The sequence below is a fragment of the Canis aureus genome, chromosome 18 (assembly GCF_053574225.1).
Source record: "Canis aureus isolate CA01 chromosome 18, VMU_Caureus_v.1.0, whole genome shotgun sequence".
Taxonomy (NCBI): Eukaryota; Metazoa; Chordata; class Mammalia; order Carnivora; family Canidae; genus Canis; species Canis aureus.
Window position 1 is genome coordinate 8303012 of NC_135628.1, and position 15219 is coordinate 8318230.

The 15219-nt window shown below is 33.7% G+C and overlaps 1 long non-coding RNA gene across 24 annotated transcripts in view; it reads right to left on the reverse strand.

Annotated features, from left to right (window-relative positions):
• The window catches only part of LOC144288544 (uncharacterized), a 493091-nt gene that overhangs the window by 411158 nt on the left and 66714 nt on the right, over positions 1-15219 (reverse strand). Inside the window, exon 4 of one of the 24 annotated variants that reach the window (XR_013356465.1) lies at positions 10755-10773. The exons of the other annotated variants lie outside the window; for them this stretch is intronic. This is a non-coding gene — a long non-coding RNA (uncharacterized LOC144288544). Of the gene's footprint in view, positions 1-10754; positions 10774-15219 lie in introns of those variants that run through there. 24 annotated transcript variants of the gene reach the window in all.

Genomic DNA, 15219 nt, shown 5'->3' on the forward strand with positions numbered 1-15219 from the left:
TCTGAAAAACTGCATTTTCTGGCATTAAAAGGCAGACGTGAAGAGTTACCTAAGCATTTTGGCAAAAATAAAAACATTTCATTGGTATTGACACTGCTCAGCATGTCAGGAATTTGCTTTTCAACATTTTGAAATTAAGCAATTTTGGAAAAACTTGTGTCTTTGAAGGAACTAATAAATACAGAACAATACCATCACTCAGGAGATCACATGTAAACTTGCTGATAGTAGTTCATCAACTTAGGAATTACAGAAGACAACTGCCCAAATACTTCTTCCTATAGAACAAATGTATAGATTCTTCCTATAGGACAAATGTTCTTTTATTTTCTGCATGGTTAATAAACCTCCTCTTATGATGTGCATACCATCTATAACATTAGGTAAAATGCTAGACAGTTGGGACTTAGTTCTCATTATGGATGCATTACATTTACATACAAATAGAAATAATTTGGCTATGTCTTCCAGCTACTGCAGGACCCTATCAGCTCAGCACCAAATGACTGTAGCATCACAGCTCTTTCTCTGGATAGACCTCACAGGGCAGGATCCTCTGGGAATGTTCTAGAAGGCATAGGAACAAAGAGGTGTTTGTGGTCCCTGTGTCTTTGCCCAGAAAAACAAACAAAAATGCTCTGGATTCATCCACTGCCTTATGAGATGCCTCACTTCTGGTTCAGCCCCCTTCCCCAACACCTACCACAAATACACTTTTACCTATATTTATAACTTTTATGTAGCCTGTTCTTATTTTTCCCATTTTTCCCAGCTTTTAATATTGTGGGCCTTTGCTTTACTTAGTGGTGTAGTACTTTTGGATTTCATATTGAGGCTTTTTAATATTAAAATATCATCATATATGTAAATATTACCCATTTTATTATGTTTATTATATTTTATTAAACTATTTTAAAAGTATATTTTCCTAATTTTCTAATCTTATCTTTATTAATGTTCTACTTTTAGCAATTATGTGCCTTTTTTACTTCATCTAGTTTACTTTCTTTCCTTCTATACTTTTACTGTGTCTTTGACTTTTCCTTCCCTTAAACACCTCGAGTCATCTTAATCTTTAACCTTGCTATATAAGTTTAGCAATTCCTATTTGCTTTTGTAATAACACACAAGGATCCAGATTGCAGGGGCATGAGCCCTGGAGGGCAGGAAGAGCTGGAAGGACCTCTGCCCCAGCTGTACTAGTGACACAAAACCAGCCAGGCTGCCTCTGCCCTAGAACCCTCTGGTCCCCCTAATCAATGGCCCTCTCAAATCAAAAGAGGTAATTCCAGAGACTCAAACTCTGTCTACTCACAGTCCAGGCACCTGTTCTGCTACCTTACTGGCTGAAAATGGCTGTAAGAGACAGAAGAAACCACTCTATCAAAACCTTTTTTTTTTAAAAAAAAAAAGAAAATAACAATATACAGTTCCTCTACTTTTCCTTCATACTACTTAATTCAATCATCATATAGTTATGTGTGTCATTATTTATTTAAATTCTATCTCTTGTGTTTCTCTTGATCACTGTTGAATGCCTAACTCAGAGTTCTGCACAAAATATCAAAAATTACTATTAAATGTGTAAATGAACAAATGAATAAACTAAATGTCAAATATACTGATGAGGCAATAAATTGATGGTTTTCTTGCCTTTGAATTCTTTTTTATTATTAATGCTTTTAGTTGGCACAAGGGCCTTAAACCAAAATGTTGAAGTCAGTTACTATGTAGATACAGTTATAACGTAATGCATTAAAGAATAAATTTAAAAAGGAAAATAAATAAGGAAAATTTTGTTTTGCAGACTTTCTTCAAAAAATACTTTGTCTAGAATTGTATGTGTCCCCTCAAAATTCTTATGTTGAAATCTAACCCCCATTGTAATGGTATTGAGAAGTAAGGCCTTTTGGAAGTCTTTAAGTCATGAGGATGGAGTCCTCATGAATGTGATTAGTGTCCTTATAAAAGCAGCTACAGGGAGCTCTCTAGTCCCTTTGCCATGTGAAGATAGGATGAGAACCTTACCAGAACCTGACCACATGCTGATCTCAGACTTCCAGTTTCCAGAAGTTTACCCCGTCTATGGTATATTTGTTATAACAGTTTGAACTAAGACAGACTGTTCACAATATTATCTTGGTTTGGTGTTTGCTTCTTCTTTTTTTTTTTTTTTTTTCGTGTTTGCTTCTTATGCAAAATTTGGGGTCTCTTTTTATTTCTCTTGCTATATTTATCTCTGTTTTATATTAAACGCTTAGATAATCAGACATTTTAATTGTCCAACTTTTGGTTAATATTTTAAAATTGTTCTACTCACTTTCACATTTACATCCTACAAACATAATATTAGATATTTGAGAGTGGTATGTCATGTATCTTGACATCACTTCAGAACAAATTTTTAATTAACAAAAAGCAGAGAGCTTCATAATACACTGTAATTTATTTTAACTCAGAACAAATTTAGGATTTCTGTTTTCAATACATCTTCAACTTAAATATGTGACTGTCTCTTTATAAGGAATGAATGCCAGCATGTTGCTACACAGCATTTTTTTTTTTACTTTAAGGCTTTAATGTTAGATGTAGGGGAATATTTATATTAACTCCCTTTGGGGGAAATATAAATAAAGTATGCTATATGTTGGTTTCTTGAAATCATAGTTGAATAAGATTACAATATTTAATGAAGAAAAAAATTTCAAAAGGTATTTGCCTCACAGAGAAATTAGTGAGAGTTTCTTTTTACACAAGGTATTCAAAAAACAGCCTATAAATCCAAAATCTTAGAGATCATTCTCAGTATCTATTGTTAAATTCCAAAATAAATAATGTCTATAACATAATAATTGACATATAGTCCCTTGCTTCAAGAAGGCTCTTAAAATTTAAGATAAGCATATGGTAAAAAGAAGCTGTTTATGTTTGGAAAGCTTTGCCTCTAAAAATACAGGTGAGGGCCTAGGGTCCTACATATATTTCTTTCAATTATATTGATTATATAAACTCTGATTATACTGATCAGTGGCCACCTTGGTTTGGTTAACATTGAGCTAACAATCAATACTGGCCATAAACTAGCCTTGTGATTTCAGGGAAATGATTATATTCTTTGGATGGTAGAAAGAGATGGGGTATTCTTTTAGTACTTTCCCAAATACAGGAATTTCAAATAGAACTTTTCATGGCTTTTCACAATTTCTACTTTAAGTTCTGTTTTCAAAAGCTGAAGAGCAACGTGATGTGGGTTAGAATTTTGCAATCAAATGTTTTCTGTTTAGGATAGCAACAAAAAACTGCATGTAGTCACAAAAAAATACTATTAGCCACTATTTTCTTGTGTTCTTAGTTTTCAGGGTAGGAATTTAGAGAAAAATAAAAAAAAATTTAAAAAAAGGAAAGTAGGGGCTAAAAAGCCTGAAGGGAAATAACAGTGAAATTAGCAAGTTGATATCTTCCTAAATTATCATAGTAGTTATAGCATTACATATACTACTTCTAGTCCTCATTTAGAATAGGTATCTGATAACAATTTGTATGTATTTTTTGTATATACAAAATATTGTATACAACTCCTAAAATATATTTTGATAAACAGTATATACAGTTAAAATATCAATATTTATGTCAAAGTCAATATCATCATAGTATCATATAAAGGAATTCATACTTCCCCAAATTATCAAATAACAGAGAAATGCACACTCTAATCTTAACTATGCAATGTCAAAGAAAAATAACACTTAAAGTATTTAAACAGACAAGAAAGGCTTTCTTTAAGTATAATGCAATAGAGGTCAAGACTATTGCAGTAGGGGAGAAAGATTTAAATCTACTTCTCTAAAACAAAAGGTGGAACAGTTTTTAAGTCTGGGGTGAGGGTAAAAAAGTACCAAAGGATTTTTGTGGGAAGGCTGTCAATGTAATTAGGCCATTTATGTGTGCTGATTGATTATAGAGGTTAGACTCCTGCCCTCCCACAGAGACTTCGAGAAAGGGGCTCTGTCTTCCTTAATGATTACTTTTCAAAGGGATGACTCCCTGAGAAAGCCATTTCTGGGTTCTAAAACTGGCAAGAGATTGGGAGAAGATTTATATCTTAAAGAAACAAAAAATTTACAATTACAAGTTTAAAGTAAATGTTCTAAGAAAGGGAGGCCAGGAGATGATAGGAAGAAAACCTGGCTAAAGTTTAATCAAGGTGAGGGGACATTAAGGCTATGTTGGTTAGTAGACAGAAAGAGGACGATGGCAAAAGAAGCTGCAAGGTACACCACCATAGGAAGCAGAGCTGGTGTAAAGCAAGGAAAATCTCCAGATACTTTATATTAAAATTATGGAGTTCCTATTGCAATTCTCTTAGCAACAACTCAGTAATTCTCTATAGTGATTTCTAAAAGGTGGTTCTGGCAAAACTATTCAAAGAAAGGCAACTGGAGGTCAAACTTGACCATTTATAGGTTATATCAGAGTTTGAACACAGAAACAGAAAATATAGAAGATATATATTAAAGGATTTATTGCAAGAAATTGGTTTACTGCATTTGGTGGGGCTAACTAGGCAACTCTGAAATTTCTACAACAGACTGTTAGGGAGGGCAGCCTGGAAACTCTAAGGCATGAGCTGAAGCTGCCATACACAAGCAGAATTTCTTCTTTCTGTGGCGCAGTTGGTTAAGCTTCTGCCTTCAGTTCAGGTCATGATCCCAGGGTCCTGGGATGGAGCCCCACGTATGGCTCTCTGCTCAGCAGGGAGTCTGCTTTTCCTTCTTTCTCTGCTCCTCTCCCCCACCACAAACTGCCCCCCTACTTGTGCTCTCTCTCTCTCTCTTTTTCTCCCTCTCTCTCAAATGGGTAAATAAAGTCTGTAAAAAAAAAAAAAAAAAAAAAAAAAAAAAGGAATTTCTTTTCTCTCCAAAAAAATCTCAGGTCTGCTCATAAGGGCTTTCAATTGATTGAAACAGATCATCAAGATAATCTTCCCTACAACTGATTATGAATGTTAATCACACTCACAAAATACCTTCAAAAACAATATCTAAATGATTGTTTGAATAACTTGGGACTATACCCTAGCCAAGTTGACATAATAAACAGACTATAAGATCATAGGTTGAATTCAGGCAATATCAGAGAGATGCAACGAATAACACTAACATCACCAGTCAAAATAAAGTGGTTGGTCATAAGGGTCTAACTAGTATATGTACTGAAGTTAGAATATTTTAATCAATTAATTTTAGAATTTGAGAGCATATATGCCACATGGTTTTCATTGATTCTATGGCATTATTCCCTAGAAAAAAATATAATATTGTATATAGGAATATTGGTAATATTTTCTTAATAATTTTTTGAAATGTTTTAAAATATGTTTATTTCTGCAAATCTATAGAGTAACCTAAATGTTCAGCTCTTTATCTTCTAATCTACATCTTAACTACAAAAAAATTATGATATTTAAATCAAAAGTTTGTTATGGGGCACCTGATGGCTCACCTGATTTTGGCTCAAGTCATGATCTCAAGGTTGTGAGATCAAGCCCCGTGTGAGGCTCCATGCTGGGAGTGGAGCCTCCTTAAGATTCTCTCTCTCCCTCTGCCCCTATCCCCTTTCTCTCTTAAAAACAAAAAGATTGTTATAAAAATGAAGAATTATTAGCTACTAGGGCATCATAGAAAAAAATTATATCCAACTTTCACTTTAGAAAAGGAATCAAAATTATTGAATATTGTCTAAGTGAATTATATATACATTTAAATATTTATTATCTCATAACAATAAATTCCTTTAGCACCATTTCTTACTCATATTACAATTTTTCAAGTTTGACTAAAATATGACCGTTTTCATGATTCTGTATTTTGTTTTGCACTGATTTTTCCAGCATAATTTTTAAGATTTTGAGATGTAAAAATATGGTTGAATTGAGATTCTTAGTTTTCCATATGTTTTTTAAATGTAAAGAAGAGTTCCTCTTCTTTTTTTCAATCTCTATTACTCCAGTATCATCCCCAAGACTCACAATCACATGAGCAGCACTGACACCAGTGACTAAGTGTTAACAAGGAAACCACTGGGGGATGTTAGTTAATCAACTGCTCTTAGCATGTAAGTATTATTCTGTATCTCCTAGCCTTCACTGCCGGTTTTAGAGTTCTTAATCCAACACATTCCAAAAATGAATACAGGTTTTAGTGAATCCTATTCCCTCCTATTCTTGCCTAGATGCAAAAATTGTCTTATGCCATGAGCTAAGGTTAAAATAGTCAGATTTCTGATATATAGAATTGGCACTTTTGTTAAGTGTTGCTTCTGGCAAGCTTCTTGCATTTCATATTTCATGTCTATCTTATATCCTTTAGTTCAGAGCATTGTAAACCCCCCAGATGTGCGTGAGGTAGGAGGAGAGGAGTGTGAAAAGCAACACACATACACTTAAGAATTCCTATTAAGGAATAATAGGTTCCTGTGACTCTGGAGATAGGGTAAGGGAAAGAGTAGGTTTGTGTAAGACAGAAGCAAATAGTCACATGAAGGGGATGACAGCGAGAGCTATGAAGCTGAGGTAGCATTCATTCTGACACTCTTATTGGAAACTTGCCAGTGAAAACTAGGAAATTCATCTGAATCCCTTTAAACCTCTCAGAGGAAATGTGCTATAAAAATTCAAGACAGTGTTGCCATTATTAAAGCTATTATTGCTAACATTTCTCATTATGAATACAAAGTCGAGGGGGGAGGGAAAGGCTGGTAAAGATGTCAGACAGATAATAGGGAGAAAGGCTGACAATTATTCACCTAGGTAATGAATTTGGTAATGTCTAGCCTATCTAGCACAATGGATCTGTTACAATCTTCACTAGATGTGAGAAGTAACAATTTTCAATATAAACGTAGGTATTTAAAAGAAATTACTATCTCTAAGGCTTAGATATTAAGCCTAACTCTCATATGATGTGTGCTCGCTGCTGCATAAATCAGCTTGTACTGTAACAGGATACCAAAGACGAGATGATTTAAACAACAGAAATTTATTTCTCACAGTTCTGAAGACTGGTAAGTCCAAGATCGAGATGCCAGCAGGGCCCATATAATTCTGAGACATCTTCTCTTGGTTTATGGGTCCCACCATCTCCTTGTATGCTCACATGACCTCTCCTTTGTGAGCACTCAAGGAAAGAGAAAGCAAGCTCTCCAGTGTCTTTTTTTTAATTAATTAATTTTTTAATGACGTATAGCTGACACACAATGTTACACTACTCTTAAGTGTATAACATAGTGAGTCAACAACTGTAGCTATCATCTGTCACCATACAACTATTACAATACAATTGATTATATTGCTTATGCTGTACCTTTCATCCTGTGACTTACTGATTCCATAAATGGAAGTCTGTACCTCATACTCCCCTTCACCTCTTTTTGCCCATCCATCACTCCCTCTTCTCTGGCAACCACCAGTTTATTCTATGTATTTATGGATCTGTTTCTGGGTTTTTTTGTTTGTTCATTTATTTTATTCCACATGTAAGTGAAATCACAGGGTATTTGTCTTTCTCTGACTTATTTCACTTAGGATAATAACCTCTAATTCCATCCACATTGTTACAAATGGCAATATCTCATCCTTTTTATGATTGAGTAATATTCCTCTGTGTGTGTGCTTATACACACACATGTATACATATCTTCAGTATCCATTCATCTATCAATGGACACTTAGGTTGCTTGGCTATTGTAATATAATGCTGAAATAAATATGGGGTGCATGTATCTTTTCAAATTAGTGTATTCATTTTCTTTGGGTAAATACCCAATAGTGGAATAACTGAAACATGGTATTTCTATTTTTAATTTTTTGAGGAACTTCCATATTGTTCCCACAGTGGTTGCACCAATTTACATTTCACCAACAAAGCAGAAGGGTTCCCTTTCCTCTACATCTTTATCAACATTTGCTATTTCTTATCTTTTGGATTAGCCATTCTTCTAAGTGTGAGATCATAAGCTCACTGAGATTTGCATTTCCCAGATGATTAGTGATGTTGAGCATCTTTTCATCTGTTGGCCATCTGTATGTCTTCTCTAGAAAAATGACTATTTAGGTCCTTTTTATTTTTTTTAAAGATTTTATTTATTTATAAGAGACAGAGAGTCAGAGACACAGACAGAGGGAGAAGCAGGCTCCCTGCAGGAGCTAGATGTGGGACTTGATCCTGGGCCCTGGGATTATGCCCCGAGCCCAAGGCAGACACTCAATCGCTGAGCCACCCAGGCATCCCTCTCCCCTTTTTAAATTAGATTATTTGGGGGGTTCTGTACAAGTTCTTTTAATTTTTTTTAATTTATTTATTTATGATAGTCAGAGAGAGAGAGAGAGAGAGAGGCAGAGACACAGGCAAAGGGAGAAGCAGGCTCCATGCACCGGGAGCCCGACGTGGGATTCGATCCCGGGTCTCCAGGATCGCGCCCTGGGCCAAAGGCAGGCGCCAAACCGCTGCGCCACCCAGGGATCCCTCTGTACAAGTTCTTTATATATTTTGGCTATCAACTCCTTAAAAGATATATCATTTGCAAATATTTTCTCCCTTTCAATAGGTTGCCTTTTGTTTTGCTGATAGTTTCCTTCATTGTGCAAAACTTTTTTTATTTTGCTGTAATCCCAATACATTATTATTGCTTTTGTTTCCATTGCCTGAAGAGATATATCTAGAAAAATGTTTCAAAGGCCAATGTCAAAGACATTACTCCCCCCCACCCAAAAAGATATTACTGCCTATGTTTTCTCCTAAAAATTTTATGACTTCAGGTCTCACACTTAGGACTTTGTTCCATTTGGGGTTATTTTTGTGCACGGTGTAAAAAAGTGATTCAGTTTCATTCTTTTATGGGTAGCTATCCAGACTTTCTTTTCCCCACTAAATATTCTTGCCTCCTTCGTTGTAGATTAACTGACCACATAATTGTAGGTTTATTTCTGGGCTCTCTATTCTGTTCCATTGATCTCTGTGTCTATTTTTTGTGCCAGTACTACACTGTTTTGACTACTGTAGCTTTGTAATATATCAAAATCTAGGATTGCAATACCTCCAGCTTTCTTCCTCTTTCTCAAGATTGCTTTGGCTATTGAGGGTCATTTGTGGTTTCATACAAATTTCAAGATTATTTGTTCTAGTATTGTGAAAAATGCTATTCATATTTTGACAGGAATTGCACTGAATCTATAGATTGCTTTCGGTAGTATAGACATTTTAGCAATATTAATTCTTCCAATTCATGAGCATGGAATATCTTTCCATTTATTGTGTCATCATCAATTTCTTTACCACTGTTTTAGTTTTCAGGGTAAGGTTTTTAACCACCTTGGTTAAGCTTATTCTTTGCTATTTTATTCTTTGCTATTTTATTCTTTCATTACAACTGTAAATAGAACTGTTTTCTTAATTTCTTCTATTTTCTTCTGTTTTCTTAATTTCTTTCTTTCTTAATTTCTGTCTACTGTTTCATTACTGGCATATAGAAACAGTTCTATGTATTAATTTTGTATCCTGCAGTTTTACTGAGTTTATTTGTTATTTCTAATAGTTTCTGGTATCTCTTCTTATAAGAGCACTTAATCCATCATAAAGGCTCTACATTCATAACCTAATCTAATTATCTCCCAAAGGCCCATCTCTACCATCACAGTGGGGCTTAGGGCTTCAACATTTGAATTTGAGAGGGACACATTTAGTCCATAGTAAGTATTATATATACATTTTCCAGCTTAAAAACATCACTAATCACCAGGGAAATGCAAACCAAAACCACAATGAGATATCACTTCAAACCTGTCAGAAGGGCACAAGAAACAAGTGTCGGCAAGGATGTGGAGAAAAAGAAACCCTTGTGCACTCTTGGAGGTAACTGAAGCAGTCACTATGGAAAGACTAGGTAAGTTCCTCAAAAAACTAAAAATAAATAAAATTATCATATGACCCAGTAATCCTATTAGTGTGTACTCAAAACCAACACTAATTTGAATAGATATATTCACTTTTATGCTTATTGCAGTATTATCTACAATAGCAAAGATATGAAAGCAATACAAGTGTCCAATAATATGTGAATGTACAAAGATATTGTATATGGTAAACATACACAATGGAATATTAATCACAAAAAAATAATTAGATCTTGCCACTTGCAACAATGTGCATACACCTTCATGATATAACGATAAGTGAAATAAGTCAGAGAAAGACAAATACCATATGATTTTAGTCATGTGGAATTTTGATAAAACAAACAAATAAAAGAAGAGATAAAAAAGACTCTTAAATACAGAGAACAAACTGGTGGTTGCCAGGAGAAAGGTAGGTGGGAAGGTAGGTGAAATATGTGAAGAGGATTAAGAGTACACTTATCATGATGAGCATTAAATAATGTACAGAACTGCTGAACCATTATATTGTACACCTGAAAACTAATATAACACTGTATATTAATTATACTTCAATAAAAATTAAAATAAAGAAAATTAAAATAAAAAAAGAAAAGAGTAACACTTTTTAAAAAGGGTGCTTTACTCTGAATATACATTCAAACACAGTATTGAAAAGGGTAGTTTAGGGATCCCTGGGTGGCGCAGCGGTTTGGCGCCTGCCTTTGGCCCAGGGCGCGATCCTGGAGACCCGGGATCGAATCCCACGTCGGGCTCCTGGTGCATGGAGCCTGCTTCTCTCTCTGCCTGTGTCTCTGCCTCTCTCTCTCTCTCTCTGTGTGTGACTATCATAAATAAATAAAAAAATTTAAAAAAAAAGAAAAGGGTAGTTTAGTCTGAATATAAATTCGCTTTAAAAATAAAGAGCGAATCCTATGTATCTGTCTACTATACCTCACTAGAGTCACAGGATTAAATAGATACTCGTCTTACTATTAAACAAAACCTGTACATATATAAAAGAACTCCAATGTTTTATTAAAGTCTTCCATTTTAAACATGCATTTGCAATTATTTTAACAGCAAATAAAATAATTAAAGGAAAATAATATATTTAAAGGGAAATAAAGTATTTTATAAGTACAAACATGTACATGATGATAATATGAAGACAGGAAAGACTGGGGGGTGGGGAAATCATCACACTGGAGTAATTAAATAACCAGGTTTATCCAGGTACCAATCCTGGCTCAACACCTGCCCAGAGTTTACTTATTTGTTCATCAGGCCCAGCTTTTTCTAAACAATCAGATGGCAAACAAAAGAAATCCAAAAGGAGGTATCATGGGTAGCTGAGGACTCTGTTTTTAGTTAACATTTTGGGAAGTTTAAATCACCAACTTGCCCATCCACCTATCTTCCTCTAGCAAAACACTTTGTGGTTATAAAACAAATAAAAACTACATTATCACACCCCACAACAAATTTCTCTTTCTGGATCATTTTATATTCAAGAAGAATGTGCTTGCTCATCAAGGCACACCTTGAAGAGCCTTGTTATAAATAGTAAGAGAGGCAATGAATCAAGTGAAAAGAGAACAGGCATTTCAATCATATGGAGCTAGATACAAATTCTACTTCAACCATTTACTACATTAGAGTACTTAGGTAAATATATAATCTTTCTTATGACAGAAAACTTGCACTAATTATTATTTCATTGTATTTTCTACCACCATAGAAACACAAAGGATCGTAAGGGACAGCTATAAACAATTATATGTGAACAAACTGGATAACCTAGAAGAAACAAACAAGTTCCTAGAAACATAAAACCTATCAAGACTGAAACAAGAAGAAACAGAAAATCTGAACAGGTCAATAATAAAGAAGGATTTTTAATCAGTAATCAAAAACATCTGAACAAGCTAGGCCAGGAGCAGATGGTTTCACTGGTGATTTCACTAAACATTTAACAAAGAATAATACCAATCTTTCCCACACTCCTCCAAAGAAAGGAAAAAGAGAGAACACTTCCAAATTCATTTGACAGACCAACAGTCTCCTGATACCAAAGCCAAGAGGAACACTACAAGAAAAGAAAATTATAAGCCAATATCCCTCAGGAACACAGATGTAAAATTCTCAACAAAATACCAGCAAACCAAATTCAGCAGCACATTAAAAGGATTATACATCGTGATCAAGTGGGATTTACCCTGGGATGTAAGGAGAGTTCAACATATGCAATCAACTAATGTGATACACCACATTAACAACATAAAAGTTAATAATCATGATTATTTCAAGAGATGCAGAAAAAGCATTTGACAAAATTGAACATCCTTTCATGATAAAGAATTCTCAATAACTGAAATATACAAGGAATATCTATTAACCAAATAAAGGCCAGATATAAAACAAGCCTAGAGTTAACATAATATTCAATGCTAAAAAGCTGAAAGCTTTTCCACCAAGATCAGGAACAAAATAAGGGTGCCCACTCTTGCTACTTCTATTCAGCCTAGTACTGGAAGTCCTACCCAGGGCAATTAGGAAAGAAATAAAAATAAAGGGCATTCAAATCAGAAAGGAGGAAATGAACTTCTCTCTGTTTGCAAATGACATGAATCTATGTACATACATATAAATTTATTTAAATACACACACACAACCATCCATGAAGACTCCACCAAACTAGTAAATGACTCTTAAAACTAGTAAATGAATTCAGTAAACTTGCACAATCAACATAAAGAATCAGTTGCATTTTCATATACTAATAATAAACTATCTAAAAAATAAATTAAGAAAACAATCCCATTTACAAAAGCACCAAAAACAATAAAATACTTAGGAATAAATTTAACCAAGGAGCCAAAAGATCTTTATACTGGAAACTATGAAACACTTATGAAAAAAGTTGAAGAGGACACAAATAAACTGAAAACTACCCTGTGTTCACACAATGGAAGAATTAATATTGTTAAAATATCTATACTACCCAGTGTGATCTATAGATTTAATGAAATCCCTATGAATATTCCACTGGCATTTTTCACAAAAATAGAAAAAAATAATCCTAAAATGCATTTGGAACCACAAAACATTTCAAATAGCCAAAGCAATCTTGAGAAAGAAAATAAAGTGTGAATAAATCACACTCCCTGATTTCAAACTGTACTACAAAACTATGGTAATCAAAATAGTATGGTACCAGCATACTTTAACAGATATAAAGACCAACAGAACAGAATTGAGAGTCCAGAAATAAACCCACACATTATGCAGTCAATCTTTGACAGAGGCGCCAAAAATACATAATGAGAAAAGGATAATCTCACCAATAAATTATGTTAGGAAAACTGGATATCTACATGCAAAAAAAAAGAATGTTAACTGAATCCCTATCTTATGCCATACATAAAAATTAGCTCAAAACATATTAGACTTCATGTTAAGACCTGAAACTGTAAAACATAGAGAAAAAGCTCTTTGACATTGGTCTTTGCAATGATTTATTGGCTATGACACCAAAAAACACAGGTAAAAACCATAATACAGACGACTACATCAAACTTAAAAGTTTCTGCATAGCAAAGGAAAATGTTAACAAAATGAAAAGGGAACCTACAGAATGGGAAAAAATATTGGCAAATCATATATCCAAAAGGGGTTAATATCTAAAATATATTTTAAAACTCATAGAACTCCACAGCAAACAAATAAGTAACTTTTTAATGTACAAAAAACCTAATAGATATTTTCCCAAAGAAGACATACAAATGGTCAACAGGCATTTGAAAAGGTGCTCAATATCATGAATCAACAAAAAAATTCAAACCAAACCACAATGAGGTATCACCTCACACCTGTTAGGATGGCTATTTATCAAAAAGACAAGTGTTCATGAGGCTGTGGAGAAAAAGGAACTCTTGCATACTGTTTATAGGAATGTAAACTGTTACAGTGATTATGGAAAACAATATGCTAAGTCCTCAAAAAATTAAAAATATAACTATCAGATCTAGCAATTCCACTTCCAGATAGATATTCAAAGGATACAAAATCACTATCACAAAAAGATATCTACACTCCCATAGTCACTGCAGCATTATATATAGTAAACAAGATGTGCAAACAACCTAAGTGTCCATTGATAGATAAATGGACAAATAAAATGCCAATCCATATATATACATATGTAACATATGTATCTAAAATATTTAGCAGTATAAAATATATGTATATGCATAGATTTACAATGGAGTATTATCCAGCAATAAAAAAGAAGAAAATCTTGGGGTTTGTGACAATATAGATGGATCTTCAGGGTATTACGCTAAGTGAAATAAAATAATCAGACTGAAAAAGACAAATACTGTATGATCTCACTTATATGTGGAATCTTAAAAAAAAAAATCATAGATATAAAGAATAGATTGGTGACTACCAGAGCCAGGGGTGGGTAGGAGGTGCATGAAATGATTAAAGAGGATCAAAAGGAACAAACTCTCAGTTATAAAATAAATAATTCATGAAATATGTAGATCATGATTAATGATAACTGTACTGCTTTTTGAAAGTTACTGAGAGTAAATCTTGAAAGTTCTAATCACAAGAAAAACATAACTATCCTGGTAATGGATGTTAACTAGACTTATTATGATTATTTTATAATACATACAAATATTTAATCATTATGTTGTATACCTGAACTAATGTAATGTTATAGGTCAATTATATCTCAAAAAAAGAAGCAAATCCTGTCATTTCTGACTACATGGATGAAATTAGAAAGTGTTATGCTAAGCGAAATAAAACAGAGAAAAGCAAATACTGCATGATCTTATTTACATGTAGAATCTTTAAAGAAGAACATTCAACTCATAGTAACAGTAGAATAGTGTTTAGGTTGGGGGTGAGGGAAAGGAGGGAGATAATGGACATGCAGTACAAATATCCAGTTACAAGATAAATAAGATCTGAAAACCTAATGTATAGTGATTATAGTTAATAATAATGTATTGTATAGCTGAAATTCGCTAAGTCAGACTCAAAGCGTTCTCACCAAACACAGATGTTTATCAGCGTGACTGTGGGATCATTTCACAATATATATCAAAACATCATGCTATACAACATATATATATACAATTTATATTCATCAGTCATACCTCAATAAAGCTGAAAAAATAAAATTAAAAAGTATTCACTATATTGCTGCTTTTGTAAAAGTATGCAAATTCTAAATACTAAACATGTCAAACCATGCACTCTCTCTCCTCTGA